Source organism: Stylophora pistillata, chromosome 2, assembly GCF_964205215.1.
Source record: "Stylophora pistillata chromosome 2, jaStyPist1.2, whole genome shotgun sequence".
Classification (NCBI taxonomy): domain Eukaryota; kingdom Metazoa; phylum Cnidaria; class Anthozoa; order Scleractinia; family Pocilloporidae; genus Stylophora; species Stylophora pistillata.
Window position 1 is genome coordinate 34,358,169 of NC_142520.1, and position 16,412 is coordinate 34,374,580.

The 16,412-nt window shown below is 40.2% G+C and overlaps 1 protein-coding gene across 3 annotated transcripts in view; it reads right to left on the minus strand.

Moving 5' to 3' along the window:
- Positions 1-16,412, minus strand: part of LOC111345147 (uncharacterized) — a 251,351-nt gene that overhangs the window by 182,577 nt on the left and 52,362 nt on the right. The gene's annotated exons all lie outside the window — the stretch shown is intronic.

Sequence of the window (16,412 nt, forward strand, 5' to 3'; positions counted from 1 at the left end):
TGGAGCTGAAAGGATATTTAGAGGGAGTTTTATTGCACCACGGACGATCTCTTGATAAATAATTAGTCATTGTCCGTCTTTACAGGGGGGGGGGGGCATCTCTGTTGGATAAGTGGAATGCTACTGTAAAAAGTTAAATCTTTTCTCTAACTGGACGCTGTTGTATTTTGTGGCCAGCTGGAGCTGGATTGATGTCTATGGGGGAATTATATTACACCACGGACAACTTCTTGGTAGATAATTAGCCATTGTCTAGATAGCGCTATTGCATAAATAGCGCTATCTACTGCGAAGGATCGTGCATCATACGTACAGAAGTGCATCTTTGTTGGATGAAGGATTCTATGGTAAACCGTTGATTTTTTTTTTTAATGTAGACGCTGTCGTATTTAACCTCGCTGAGGAGGTCACTGGCGTGCGGAATCCAGATCCAGCTCAAGATCCAGATACGTGAAAAAAATTTTCTTTTGTATTTTCATATCATATGCAAACCTGAAAGGAGGAGGTAGACATCTGTGTCGCCACGTAATAAGCTGATTGTAAGCTTTTCTTTTCGGTTAAATAAACTGAATACATTTTTCCTACGTTAACTACAGCAGGTGGACATAATAGTAAAGAAATAAGCTATTAGGTTGACGTAGTGCTATTATCTCGGAATATTAAACTTAAGTCGGTTATCTTCTTGTTTATATATTACAATGGAGCTCTGAGACCCCTAGGGGATAATTTTTTATGTCACAATGTCAGCTTCCCCAGAAAAACTCATTAATCATTTGTTATTCGAAAATAAAAGTGCAGATGTTTGTGAAAGATAAGATATCAAATGTAGGTTTCAGAAAGATGGCGGCACTATCCAAAAAAAAAAAGGTTTTAGCTTTCTTCAACCAAAATCCAAAATACAAGAAAGAAAAAGAAATAAAAAGGAAAACGAAATACAATAAAAGCGTCTGATTCAGATGCAACGCGGCGTGGCCAAGTGGTTAGGGTGCTGGAGTTGTAATCCGGTATCCCGGGTTCGAATCCTCTACCCTGCCACTCATGGGATTTGTTCTCGGTTGCTCCTACTTCAACTCCTCGGCTGCGCTCTGTAAATAGCCAACTAGTCTGCTTCCTGCCAGTGGAGATTTTTAAGCACTTAGTTAGTTTACATTATGGCTGAAAAGCCCCTAAGAGGGAGCTTCAGTTTACGTATTTATTTATTTATTTTATTTACATGTGAGTTTTGAAAATTTAAGAGGGCTCTCGACTGCTGGAAGTTTTTAGAAACAATTGCGGAAAATGAATCTTAATACACTGTACCTAATTCAGTTAGAGATAATGATAGTTACCGTGCTCGTTTTCGATTTGCAGGCACAAAAAGCTAAAATGAAGGAAATTTTGAAAAAGCCGTACTAAATCTATGGTAATAATAGACAGTGTCTGTCTGATAAAAATAAATCCACAGTTAGGCATTTTTTGATAACATTTTGGAAGAAACACAAGTGAGAGTGTGCGAGCAAACCCTTCTTTATTTTATTTTTTTTTAATCACTTTCACCAGAGTGTGGTGAGGGTCGCACAACAGAGCGAGGCTCCAAATTAAGTGCGCCCTATATCCCACCCATCCCACCCCAGGGGAGGACATCCATCACACAGTAATCTCGTGTGTGGGAAATTAACGTCTCCTACCCCAACCCTGCAGGAGACGGGACCTCCATTTATTCGTCCCTATCCGAGAAGACTAGAATATCTAACCATTTCTTGATGTTATAGAAAGGTAGCAAATTCTTCTCAATTATTTTTAAGACCCTGAGTGTTGGTCCGGCCGGGGCTCGAACCCTCGACCTCCCGCACAACAGTCCAGCGCTCTATCCATTGAGCTAACCGGGAGGCAAACTCATTAAAAATTCATCAAGTTACAAAGCAATCACAATACGCCAATTAGGCCACATGTGTGCGTTTAGAAACCCCGATGAAACACTGGACAGAGGCTTTTCCACTATACTTTGACGAAATATCAAACCCTAGAGCTTGATAAAATGTCAAACCCCACTGATTGAGAATTGAAAATAAATATTTGACAACAAAGGCCAATAATTACTGAAAAACAATAGCAATTCCGCGTACGATGCCAAAATCAGTCAATTTTTTCATTGTTCTTGGCTAATGATGCACGATTGAGAAGCAATTTCAAAACCTCGTGCTTCGTGTGTCATGGGGGTTTTCAAACACTCGAAAACAATAAAAGCACTCGGCCTACGGCTTCGTGCGTTCATCAGTTTTCTCGTGTTTGGAAACCCCGATGAAACACTCGCACTCGTTTTTGAAATATTACTTCTTGAATTTTCTTAACCTCTTCCAAACTATACGCTGAAAAAAAAAGCAAACAAACAAACAAAAACCAAATAAAGTTGAAGCCATCGCGATCAGAACTATGCATATTTTTGGCATGTGAAGATGGAAATATCAGATCCCAATATAGCTTACGTTGTAGTTACGTAAACTTCAATCACAGTTATTTTCCTCTTATTTCTTTGCGTGTTTATTCAGAGTTTTCTGGAGAGGTAAATGTTCTCCAAAGTCGTTTTACTGCGACACGAAGAAGGTCTAATGTTATGATATATCATCAATAGAATCTCATTAATCAATTATTCATCTAGGGTTTTTTCAGGGAGGCCGCGCCAAAAGCAACCCGTCTCATCCATGTTCCAAACATCGCGCGCGTTCCACCCAGTTGTAATTTCCCTTGCTCGCTCGTTCCAGCTTTCCATCGTCTCCTTATTTACATTCCCAGCTTCCCTAGCGACCCTTTTGTAGCAGATGCTGTACTTCTGCTTGAATTTTTCAAGCCATCCATTGGAAGTGACAAAATCGGAAATCTCTAATTTTTCTACGATTAACGTTGCCTCTTCTTGGAGCATAGAACCGGAAACCGGGATGTTAGAGTTTCTGCACCATGATTGTATACCAGTCCCACAAAGCCTGATTAACATCTGAGTACTTGGATGAACGTTTTCTTCTTGTGTGATTTGGAGTTTCATAGTTGGCATAAGCGATCATTCGTTGAACCTTATGCCTTTCAGTGCGGTTGGATTCTTGGATTCTTCTGACCCCTGGCCAATCTTTATTCAGTCGATAAATTTGATTTCTTGTGTTAATCTTGGTTAGATCAATATCATTTTCGTGACTTTTTTGTGGTTAAACCGACAAATTTCCCAAAATAAAAGAAACTTGTTTCAGACTCCTAGTCAGTGGATCAGAGACAAGCGAAGTACCAGGCGACTGATAATTGACGGTCACGATTGCCTGATCCCAGCAATTTTTCATTCATTTCAACTAACCCAGAGCATGACAAAGGTGTGGGCTGAAATCAGCCCCCTCCCCCCCCCGCCGTTAAAAATAAATAGAGCATTTCAAATAATTACGCTCAGTGAAAGCGCGTTTGGAGCCTACAGTCCTGAGCTCAGAGCATTTACAGGTAGCCCAAGCACACACAGTGAGCCTCCATAACTAGCGTAAGGATTCGATTTAACGCCCTCGTTCCAGTCTGAACCTCCTCGACTTTGTTTGTTTTGCTTTTTCTTTCTGAATAAGCGCCTCCATTCTTTTTAAGTGATTGTACTGTTGGTGAACATTTACATAGGAATAAACCACGTGTTCTACGACATTTTGAAATAAATTAGGCACCTTGTAATAGATATTGCAGCATTTTGTGATAATCGTCGGTCTACGCAATTTATAACATCCTGCAAGGAACTGAAATATGTTTGTGGAATCTTGAAGCATAATATTATTCTACATATTGGGTGTTTGCGGTTTCTACATCCAAATAATGATTTGCCAAGCATCAGTTTTGGCGTTTTAAAGTGAAAAGGAACACATTTCTCAAACATAACAGTTACTAGTCCCAGGAAACATTTTAGCAGTTGTTCCGAGATATCGCCTATATTTCGACGATATCTCGGGAGAACAAAGCGCGATATTCGATGATTATCGTTTGCATTACTTCTGCACAGTTCTGTATATGAAAACTTGCTGGATAAGCAGATATTTTCCTTGTTTCTTTTGTAATTGTTAGGTTTCCCATGCTCTAGGCCCAGTCTCTGCCGAGGTTTTGTCACTCGGCACTAAGTCAAACCTCGGCGCACATGTATTTTTATCGCCATTATTTTCGCCCTAATTTTCCGGATAATGTTCGCCGTAGACTCACATCGAAGGAATAGGATAATATAACAATTTTCAAGGTTACGTACGAGGACACTTCGTTTTTTGTAAGGATTTCCCGTACGTTATTGTATTTGAACAGTTTGAACTACCAAACCGCGTGAAATGAGACTGAACAATGACATTTGTTTAATGGCTTGGATTGTGATACAACTTGTCAGACTTAACTTGACAACTGAACCGTTCAACTGGTTACTGTTTAACTATTTACGAGGTTGTTGCTCACGTTCTTTTAAATGACCAGATTAGACCAGAAAGGAGATTGACAGTCTTTCATCAAATTATCTCCATATCTCAATATATGCTCACGTAATGCCTTGCGAAAAAAGTTGTAACCAAACTGCGCTTGTATAAAGAGATAATTAAGCATATGGACTGACGATTAAGTAAACACTCGAAATCTTTTTCATGTTAAAAGTTTCGTTGTCCTTCGTGGGCTGCCCGGCCAAAATAAAGTAACGTGAGCAATATAATAATTTATTGGTACAACTTTATCGAAAGACATTAACGTTTAAAAATAATACGTTTACAAAAATACAGATTTAAGGTAATTGCGCAATAACAATTTATAACAAGAGTAAACAGTTCGTATTTGGAGAAGGGTCTACCGATGGCAACGCCTACTTTCTATAATATAACTGGAAACTAGTTAATATTTCAATCATACTACCGGAGTAACATCTTACGAGCTGTGAAACAAGAGCCACATGAAAAGTATTATCAGCTTTAAAACTGGATTGGCATGGCCTCAGTACGAGTAGCAAAACGTCATCAGATCATGGAACTAAATCAGTCATTCAAGAAAACTCCAGGAAGAAATAGCACAAGACTAGTATTATGTAGAAAGGACCATGACTGAAAATAATTAGTTTCTCAATGAATGAATGAATAACTTTATTAACGTGTCGATCGTTCTAGTTTTTACAAGTAAAAACTAATTGGGGACACCTACTATGTAAACTAAACTAATAATTATAATAATGATAAGAAGAAAAACTATATACAAACAATATGAAATTGATAAAATTAAGTTTTACATAACTCACAATTTTCACAATTATTTTTCGATATAACATTTGATAGGTCAAGTACTCTGACTTGCTTTTTTAAAGGCAGTTAGAGAGTCAGCCATTTCGATTGATTTGTGGAGCTTCGACCAAATATAAGGTCCCATGTACCTTAAGCTATGTCTTCCCTATGTAACCGTGTTGTCTTGGTAAGGAGAAATCGTCTGCATTCCTGAGATTGTACCTACTTATACCGCAACTAAAAAGTTCAGAAATATATGGTGGTCCTAAATTAGTCTTAACTTTATACATAAATATAGCCATGTCCTGGAGTCTGCGATTACATAACGTTGGAAGTCTTGCTTTATCTAGAAGTGCTTCATAAGTGCTAGCCCTGTTACAGTAAATAGCCATCATTGCACGCGCCGGCAGCCTTTCAAGCTTTCTCTCGTCTGACGAGCGACAATGGTGCCATACTATATGACAATATGTAACTTGGGGTAAAATAAAAGCTTTAAAAATTCTTAATTTAGCTTCAGTAGGCATTAAATTCCTAAACCTGATAAGTACTCCTACTTTCCTTGCCCCCCTAGTACAGACATTATTGATATGCTTAGTAAAGTTCAAGTCATCATCAATTGCCACTCCCAAAAGATCAATCCCGGAACTTGATTTTATGTTAATGTCCTTTATATTTAGGTTCATTCTCTTTTTCTTGTGTCTTAGTCCTAGACTCATAGCTTGAAATTTATCTTGGTTACACTTGAGTAGGCTTTGTTGATACCATTCAGAGGTATGGGTTCCCTCATCGTTCAGGATTGTTTCTACATCCTCAATCTTCTCTAAAGCAGAGTGGGTGGGTGGGTGGGTGGATGCTTACAGGGCCGTTCTGAAAACCACTTCTTTGAGAACGCACCCTGTCTAAAGATTATTATCTATCTATCTATCTAGCCTGACTCTTAATTGACATCTCAATAGTTTCTTATTTTATCTGTTTTTCTCACCTCACCTGAGGGAAACAAACTAGATTCCGATACACAAAATGAAAAAGGAAAAACTAGAGGACTTGTTTTTTGTAATAATGAGTCGCAAAGACTTTTGTAATCATTTTACCTCTCGAAAACACTGAAAATGAAAGAAATTTTCCTAGATCTTTCTTTTCTGTCCTAGACGATTAATAACAGCTTTTCGCCCTCCAACCCACAGCAATCAGTTATTTCCCCGGCATGACAGCAATCACTAAAGATCGACGCAAACAGCCTTAGCGTTCTTAGGGCATTAACAAATCTTGCATCAGTAACTGACTCAAACTACCAAAGATTCTTACTGACGCTACTGTATCTGGCATCGGTGGCCTAGTATGCATTAAAACCCTCATCAATTTTTATATCTTAACCATTTAGAAGAATTCAAGATTTCATGCCAAGATCTGTTGAAATATTGCCCTTCCGCCTCCCGAAATTTCAATAACATTTTCTACTATTTTTTCGCTGAACACACCCCACATCGCTTTGTTGTGATGTATTTCCAACGCTCGGATAATTTTTTATCACTTTTTAAGACCGATTAACTTACATTCATCAAATATTACTTTGATACCTCCTGAAGAACTTACTAAATACTAATTGCCTGCCGACGCAGCGAAGAGACAACCCCTCCCCCTGTACCCGTCCCTTGCGTCAATTGCTTGGTCGCGTGAAATGTGAGGAGCATAGTGATGTAAATTGAACCTAATGCGCAACAGCGTACACACAAATGGTGTAGTGTTGTGCGAAATGACTCAGCGTTGTGCGAAATGGCTCAGCGTAATGTCAAATGGTACGGCATAATGTCAAATGGTACAGCGTACATACAAACAGCGTAGCGTTGCGTGAAATAGCTCAGCGTAATGTGGAATGGTACAGCGTACACACAAACGGTTTAGTGACGTAACGCTACACCATTCGTGTGTACGCTGTGCCATGCGACATCACGCTGAGCCATTTCACGCAACGCTACACTGTTTGTATGTACGCTGTGCCATTCTACATTACGCTGTTCCATTTGCGGTTTGTAATTAAAATAGCACTGAACAAGACTTGATTCTATCACGGTTTGCCGGCCTCCCGGTTTCCCACAGTTTGCACACGTTGGTGTGCCTGAATGTATGGGCGGCCGTCACCACCAAAAATACAAGATTATTAAACGGTACATACCAAACTTAAATGGTTTAGTGATGGTTTGCGAAATGGAATAAATGATTGAGAAATGCTTGTCTAACGACAACAAGATAGGTGTTTTTGTGTTGAATGGTCTGCTCAAGCAGTAAATGTTTTTAAACAATTTTAGAAATGGAGCGGTCACCGATATTAAGATGGAACAAACTAATAAGAATCAGTTTGGTTAGATGAGAAGCCATCTGATTACGATACAAAGAATGATCAGGTATGACAGCAAACGGTCAAGTGCTCTGTTGAGCTGTTCAGTCAATGAAGGATTGGTCAACTAATTGGAAATGATTGAACGAAATCAAAGCTGATTTATCGTGACACGAAACAAAACAGCCTACTTTGCGCGCCGAATTGCAAAATACAACAGTAAAACGGACAAGTCAAGACTGAAATGGATCAGTCAATGGAAGGGGGGGAGGGGGGGCAAGAAATCTGACGTTAACACTTAAATTTGGCGCCAAAGTTGCAGAGCGAATGGCCTTGTCACAGGTCATACTCTGACGATATTTCTGAGATAGGATAGGATATTAAGCTTAGATCAAAGTCAATCAGAGGAAATTATGTCACCGCTATCCATTTATCTATTTATATGACCATTACGGTGTCCAACTAGAAGGCCTTTGCTACTTTGGACACCGCGCACCTCTCAAACTTATCTTTATAGCCAAATATTACTATTATTCTTCCCTCTTTCTCTTATTTTTCAATGTATATTAACTTCGATTGATAGTGTGAAATAAATAAAGTTCGAAGTTCAAGTTCATGATTTTACGTGTGCTGGACTTGTGGTGGCTTTTCGTCTCATTAAATTCTAAGCCCGATTCTGTGGACCAAGATCCGATATTATTTAAGTCCATCTGGAGAGCAATTTCATCATCAGTAGATCTTATTTCTTTGTACAATTTGGTGTCATCTGCGAACATTACAGTTTCGCTCTCGGAGACCATGTTCGGAAGTTCGTTTACGTAGAGCAGAAATAGAGCGGGTCCCAAGATGGACCCCTGGGGAACTCCTGATGTAACAGGTAATGCATCCAGATGTGGCGCCCAGAACATTAACGCGTTGGAGACGACCTGTGAGGTACGACTGGAACCATTCGTATAGTTTTCCTCCAAAACCAGAGATACAAATATTAGACAAGAGTTGGGCGTGGTTCACTTTGTCAAAGGCCTTTGACATGTCCAGATAGATGACGTCAATCTGACTTCCTCTATCAAGCAGGCGGTCAATACGATCCAATGTTTCGATGAGGTTGATGGTTCAAGATTCTCCTGTTAAGAAGCCGTGTTGATGTTTACCCACGTGTTTGTATAGATGAGTTTGGATGTTATTCAGAATGCATCTTTCCAATACTTTAGAAACTATGGGTAGTAGAGATATTGGTCGATAATTCTCTACTAGTTGACGATCGCCTTTTTTGAAAACAGGGACTATGTTGGCCAGTTTTCATTCCTTTGGCATGGTGCCAGAGCTGAGTGATCGATTAAATGACAAGCAAAGTGAAGGTACAATGACGTGAGCAGTTTCTTTGAATACTATTAACTAAGCCTGAGTTTGATTGTTCTCGTCTAATAGATACCTACACTCTTTTTTTACGGCTCCCCTTGCAGGCAATAAATATTTTATGAATATACTAACCAAATAACTTTACTATGAAGTTAAAGATGTTGGATGAAAATATATACAAAGGAAAAAACGCTGACAAGCACAATAATTTAGAGCAATAAGATGATAATAAATTACCTATACTACGAAAATGTATATATGGTATTAATAAAATGTATAACTAGTATTAATGAAACAAGTTCATATGCTAGAATCGTACTATTAACCCAAGCGGGTACATGGGAGTCACATCGGTATTTAGGAGGACATGAGGTAGGCATTCTTGCGCCGGCTGCTCCCTTAAAACGGTATCAACCCTTAAGTCCATTATCACAAATCGTGTCTTGATTGGTGTAATTGATCCTTCTGTCTGCCCCTGTTAGGCTTTGATAGTTTTGACATTCTAAAATAGACAGAGAAGAAATTGAGCATGTAAAGATGAAAATAAACAATTTTTAAAAATCGAGTTTCCAGATGGGATTTGAACCCACGACCCTCCGTGATCTAGTCGGATGCTCTAACCACTGAGCTACAGGAGACTCTATGGTGAGCAAGGGTCAATTAGTGGGTTTTGACTGGAACCGCATCACGCGGCTACACAGCCAAACATCAGCTAGCGCATATAAGCTCACTAACAGCATCACGCTGTCACATTAAAGCATCACATGCATTAAAGCATCACATGCAGCCAACCAGCCTCCAAAGTGAGCATGTAAAGATGAAAATAAACAATTTTTAAAAATCGAGTTTCCAGATGGGATTTGAACCCACGACCCTCCGTGATCTAGTCGGATGCTCTAACCACTGAGCTACAGGAGACTCTATGGTGAGCAAGGGTCAATTAGTGGGTTTTGACTGGAACCGCATCACGCGGCTACACAGCCAAACATCAGCTAGCGCATATAAGCTCACTAACAGCATCACGCTGTCACATTAAAGCATCACATGCATTAAAGCATCACATGCAGCCAACCAGCCTCCAAAGTGAGCATGTGATGCTTTAATGCATGTGATGCTTTAATGTGACAGCGTGATGCTGTTAGTGAGCTTATATGCGCTAGCTGATGTTTGGCTGTGTAGCCGCGTGATGCGGTTCCAGTCAAAACCCACTAATTGACCCTTGCTCACCATAGAGTCTCCTGTAGCTCAGTGGTTAGAGCATCCGACTAGATCACGGAGGGTCGTGGGTTCAAATCCCATCTGGAAACTCGATTTTTAAAAATTGTTTATTTTCATCTTTACATGCTCACTTTGGAGGCTGGTTGGCTGCATGTGATGCTTTAATGCATGTGATGCTTTAATGTGACAGCGTGATGCTGTTAGTGAGCTTATATGCGCTAGCTGATGTTTGGCTGTGTAGCCGCGTGATGCGGTTCCAGTCAAAACCCACTAATTGACCCTTGCTCACCATAGAGTCTCCTGTAGCTCAGTGGTTAGAGCATCCGACTAGATCACGGAGGGTCGTGGGTTCAAATCCCATCTGGAAACTCGATTTTTAAAAATTGTTTATTTTCATCTTTACATGCTCACTTTGGAGGCTGGTTGGCTGCATGTGATGCTTTAATGCATGTGATGCTTTAATGTGACAGCGTGATGCTGTTAGTGAGCTTATATGCGCTAGCTGATGTTTGGCTGTGTAGCCGCGTGATGCGGTTCCAGTCAAAACCCACTAATTGACCCTTGCTCACCATAGAGTCTCCTGTAGCTCAGTGGTTAGAGCATCCGACTAGATCACGGAGGGTCGTGGGTTCAAATCCCATCTGGAAACTCGATTTTTAAAAAAAGAGAAGAAATTATTTGAGAATTCAAGCTTTTCTTGAACTGGTAACCTACAGTCTTTTTCAGGTCAACTCTCACCTTGACGGTTAATCTTACGATCCTACCTAGCAATCCGTTCTGCTTTATTGTGTTACTCTACCTCCGTTCTTCATGTCACAGTGATCCAAGACAAGTTTGCCAGGTTTAATGAAATTCAACCAGTATTTACCGCTGACCGCTTGTCCACATCCACTCGCCTTGATTTCCGGAAAGCGCACTCCGAAATCCGTCAGAAGGAGGTCATCTTGGGCAGATTTTCGATTACGAAATCTGAGCTGCCCCGATGTTGTCTTCGTGATGAAGGACCCATTTAGCATTTTAGACCCGCAAAACAGAGTAGAAACGAACACATACTTCGTGTTCGCTCATCAATTCGAATTAGCCGTAAGATATTTGTTCTTTTTTTCATTGCCTACCTATTTTACAGACTCCGCAAACTTTTTGCGATGCCTCCTTTTCACGGATGGCCGATCACAACTACAACATAGTGACACCTCCACGAAACCTGTCAAAAGGAGAATGTGAAAACACCGGAAACGGAGAGAAAGATAAATGTTACGGTCGATTAACTACCGGACAATTGAATGGTCCAAACTCGCAAAGGCGGGAAATTTGTTATCGTCCGAGATATCAAAGTATCTGTTTGTCCACTAAATTCGTATTCAGTGTTCGGCCGTATTCCAATCGATAATTTCGCTTTCTGAACAAAATTTCCAATTTTATGATGGCGACGACCACACGACCGCATGTATCACCAGCACCGCAAACGCAAACACCATCTACTCCATCATGACACAACCTCCAGCACAACCAGCACTGCAAACACATGCATCATCCCTGCAGTAAAGGCCAAAACGAACACAAACCTGGCCCACAAAAAACGAAAAAGATGATGAAGTAGAATTTGTAAAGATCTCTTACAGAAGCGCCTCAAAGGGCGGGAAATTCCATCTCTCAGAACAGGACATTAGCACCATCTCAACTGGAGACTGGCTCACCGACCATATTGTGGGTGCAGCCCAGTCTGTTCTGAGAGAGCAGTTCCCTCAAGCAAGAGGATTGGAAAATACAACTTTGGGCCGATTTTTAATTTTTCTGTTCGGAAAGGCCAATTCTTACAAATCTTGAATAATGGCAGCCATCATTGGGTGTTGGTATCTACTGTAGGATGCTACACTCCTTCGGTAGTTTATCTGTACGACACCCGGCCTGTTTTCAGGAAGAGTTGCAGCCCTGGTGCAGAAACAGATTGCATCAATTATACACGAGGAAGGAACTAGTTTTAGGGTCATTGTACCAAATATGCAATAGCAGAACAATTACGATAACTGTAGAGTTTATGCTATTGCTTTTCTGGTGTCGCTACTACATGGCCTCAATCCTCAGTCTAATCTGACATTCGACAGGAAGCTGATAAGACAACATATTTTAAAGAGCCTGGAGAGTGGGTCATTCGACGCCTTTCCCCTCTCTAAAGCACCCGAGTGTCGAGACGGGAGGCCACTTTTTTTTCAAGAGGTCTCGGTAATGTGCGAGTGTAGAATGCCGAGGGAAGAGTCAGACTCGAAGTCTCCTCGTTGTGTGAAATGTTGTAGCTGCAAGGAATTTTTTCACAGGAAATGCATTTCAACAACTATTTTGGAAGGTTCAAATGCAAACTGGCGTTGTCCAAACTGCGAAAGAGCCCTTAAGCAGGAAGAGAAAAACAACCATTAATTCAACATGTAGCATTAAAAACTGATTCTCTGAACTTTCCGTTTGTTAAGATAATCATCGAAGTAAAATGCATCTAAGTATGTATTAATTATCCATGCACAAGTTAACTAAAAGAATTGTTGAAACGTATTCATTAAAAACTGTTTCTTGTAGATCTTTCCCTAAGTACGCTCTGCTACATTATATTCATACTTAAATCTCCGTCCAATCGAGGTAATGTACAATTTTTTAATCAATTACCATATTAGAAATAACAATATCTCGCTTAAACTCTGAACGTAATTGCGTTAAACTCATTTCATCAGAAATCCTGAAGATTTTTAGTACTTTTGGGCGTGGTTGCTTTTACTGATTTTACCATATACCTAGATGTCTTTTCTGAAAAGCTTTATTTAAGAAAAGGTTTTTCTGTTCACAATGCCTTATTTCGTGCGACGATAGTTCGTATTCAAAGCATCATTTCCGGTGTTTTAACATCCTCCTTTTGACAGATTTCGTGGAGATGTCATTACGTTGTAGTTGTGATCGGCCATCCGTGAAAAGGAGGCGTCAAATGTATTTTGTGGAATCTGTCATGTAGGTTAGCAACGAGAAAAAAAGGCAAATATCTTAACGCTAATAAAAATTCATGAGCGGAAGCAAAGTAAGTGTTCCTTTCTATTCTATTTAGCGGCTTAAAATGCTAAATAGGGTCTTCATCACCAAGACAACATCGGGGGAGCTCGGATTTCATCATCAGAAATCTACCCGAGATGATCTCTGGTGTTTTCACAACCTCCTTTTGACAGATTTCGTGGAGGTGTCACTATGTTGTAGTTGTGATCGGCCATCCGTCAAAAGGAGGCATCTGTTATATAGGTTAGCAAGGAAAAAAATGCAAATATCTTAACACAAATACGAATTCAGAACCAAAAACGAAGTACATGTTCTTTTCTACTCTGTATTGCGGGTCTAAAATGCTAAATAGGACCTTCATCACGAGGACAACATCGGGGGAGCTCGGATTTCGTAATCGGAGATCTGCCCAAGATGAGCTCCTTCTGACGGATTTCGGAGTGCGCTTTCCTGTTGTAGTTGTGATCGGCCATCCGTGAAAAGGAGGCATCGCAAAAATTTTGTGGAGTCTGTAAAATAGGTAAGCAATGAAAAAAAAAAAAATATCTTACGGCGAATTCGAATTCATGAGCGAACACGAAGTATGTGTTCGTTTCTACTCTGTTCTACGGATCTAAAATGCTAAATGGGTCCTTCATCACGAAGACAAGTCGGGGCAGCTCGGATTTCGTAATCGGAAATCTGCCCGAGATGACCTCCTTCTGACGGATTTCAGAGTGCGCTTACCTTGATTTCCTTACACGAGTCTGCAGGCAGCTCTGGAATGGCACCGAGAATAGCTAGAAAGTAAGTAAAAAACCGCTGTATTTTTCCCTTTAGGAAGGTAGTCGTATCATTTTACCTCATTCCTCACCTCTTTCCATGTCTCGTCTGAAATAATATCTCTCAGAGTTGGGTATGGAGTCTGCAGGTCTGGCTTCCTTGGTGTGGTTACTTAGTTCAGACTTGTCCTGAGTAAACACATAGTTAAGGCTTTGGCATCTGATGTCACGATAACATTCTCGTAAACATACATCACCGAATGCGGCTCCAGTAATTTTCTTGAAGATGTGCTTTTGTCGCATCATCCCAAAGATGGAGACTTCACGTGTATCACTGTTGTATTGAGTAATCACTGAATGAAACAGTACCAACGGGAAGAAGAGAACTAGTAAATGAGAAAACTCTTGGATCACCATCGTGGTCAATCTCATTTGAAATGAAATGCTGAAATTTATATGTGGTCTTCAACAGAAAAACAGCGGAACACGATTACTGCAGATGCACTAATGTAAAGCTAATGGGAAGAGGCGTGTGTTAGATATGACACGGGCCGTAAGGACATGGCTACTAAATCAATCTCCTTGCACTTTTGTCTACAGTTCTAAATTAGGGCTTACGCTAAAAGGTTTTTACGTATTTCCCCAATTAGATCGGCCTACTCGGGAAAGGATATCAACTATTTCACCAGAGCGAAAGGTCGCCGCCCATAATGCATAAAAAAAGACATCAAAATATGAATATTGATTATTTTCAACCAATTCCCTTAAGCATAAGGCACCGCTTAAAAAAGTAAAGAGTCCCATTGCGCGTTCGTCTATAGGTCTTAATTGGGATATATCTCAAAGGTTTTTCGTATTTCACCAGTTAGATATCTTATGCAGGAAAGAATATGTACCCTGGCAATGTTTAAAAAAATATAACTATTTACTTATTAACAGAGCTACATGTAAGGGTCGTCACCCCTAAGGCGTGTAAAAAGAAACAAATATTAATATGATGTGAAATTGACTTATTTACTACCCACTCCTTTACTGAGTATTAATAGCCCTTTTCCCTGATCCAATTAACCCAGTTATTCTTTCAAAATAGTACATTGGAGTGGTTATAAAAGTGCCAAAAATGATGTGGTTGGTTCAAATTTGTCCTATCTTACAGACAACAGGGCCAGAAGGTAATTTTTCTGTTTTACCTGAGAGTGTCGTAGTCTTCCTTCGCTTTTTAAGATCGATATTTAGATCTTTGGAAACTAATTGACTGTAATTTGAACTTGAGTTGCGTTGAAAGAGGAAGTTTCAACAGACCACAACATTTTTAAATAATGCAGCTATGAAACACGATGCCCTTCTTGAATTTCTTTTAGTGCCACCAGCAGACTTCTTTTGAAAAATTTTGGCTGAGATCCACACAGAATTTCCGCTTTCTCCGCAACGTAAAACATGATTCATCGTTATTACAGTGCAAAGGAATGCCAACGAAACTCTTAGTTTTATCTAGCGGAAAAATATCTGAGAATTTATTGGCCCTTCAAAACTCTTTATCTTTCGTTATAACACATCTATATAAAAATGTTCTTGTTGAGAAGAGGGCAGAACGGTGAAACACATTTGTCTACAAGTCATGACATGAAGGCTGAACGCAATTAGGCCCTCGCGTCATGATCGATGGCTGAATAATCTCCCTGGAGGCCGGACCTATTCAGTAAATAAGTGCAATAGGCATTTTATGATGTGATTGCTGCGTTCTCTTTTTATTCGATCCTTGCACTTTCATTTGGCTTCTCGAAGGACTACTCGAAGGGAAATAAACTCTTTCTCCGGCTTCTATCGCCCTATCATGGACGGCCCTCTTACGAGCAATTTGTCAATGTGTTTTTCAATTAAAACTCCAATTTTGCGCGATGTAAATAAGGTCACGTAGTTCTGGATATTTACCCAGGATCATTAACTGAACAACTGATTCTAGAGTGGTTATGGTTTAGACTGCGAGCAGTCCCTCCTTTATGGCGAAGTCAATCGCGCGAGTAAAAAGAATCAGTGAAAAAAAAATTGATGTTAGCGCGCCGCGGAGAACTCCTGGAGTGACGCCGATGCGCCATGGAAGCTTCATCCTCAATCATGGAACTCCCACGGCCTATTTGACTTGCAAGACGGACTTCGCCAAAAGTGAGGGACTTAGTGTACGATAAAAGAAAGTCCTTTGTCCAGATTTAGTCCTATACAGGGGTATAAAAAGAAGTTGGGAGCTTCCGGTCGTGCGACCACTTATCTCACCACGTGTTAGAAACTTCGAGGAGAGATAAGTAGGAGCGGAGCCGATCATACATTTAAAAGCAAGTACGGCGTCACGGAGATATAGCTGAGATTTAATAGGTAGCCAGTGCAGTTCTCTCAGGAGCGGAATCACGTGGTCAAATTTTCTGAGACCAAAGATGATTCGGGCTGCAAGATTCTGGACCGCTTGTAGTTTGAGGAGGTTAG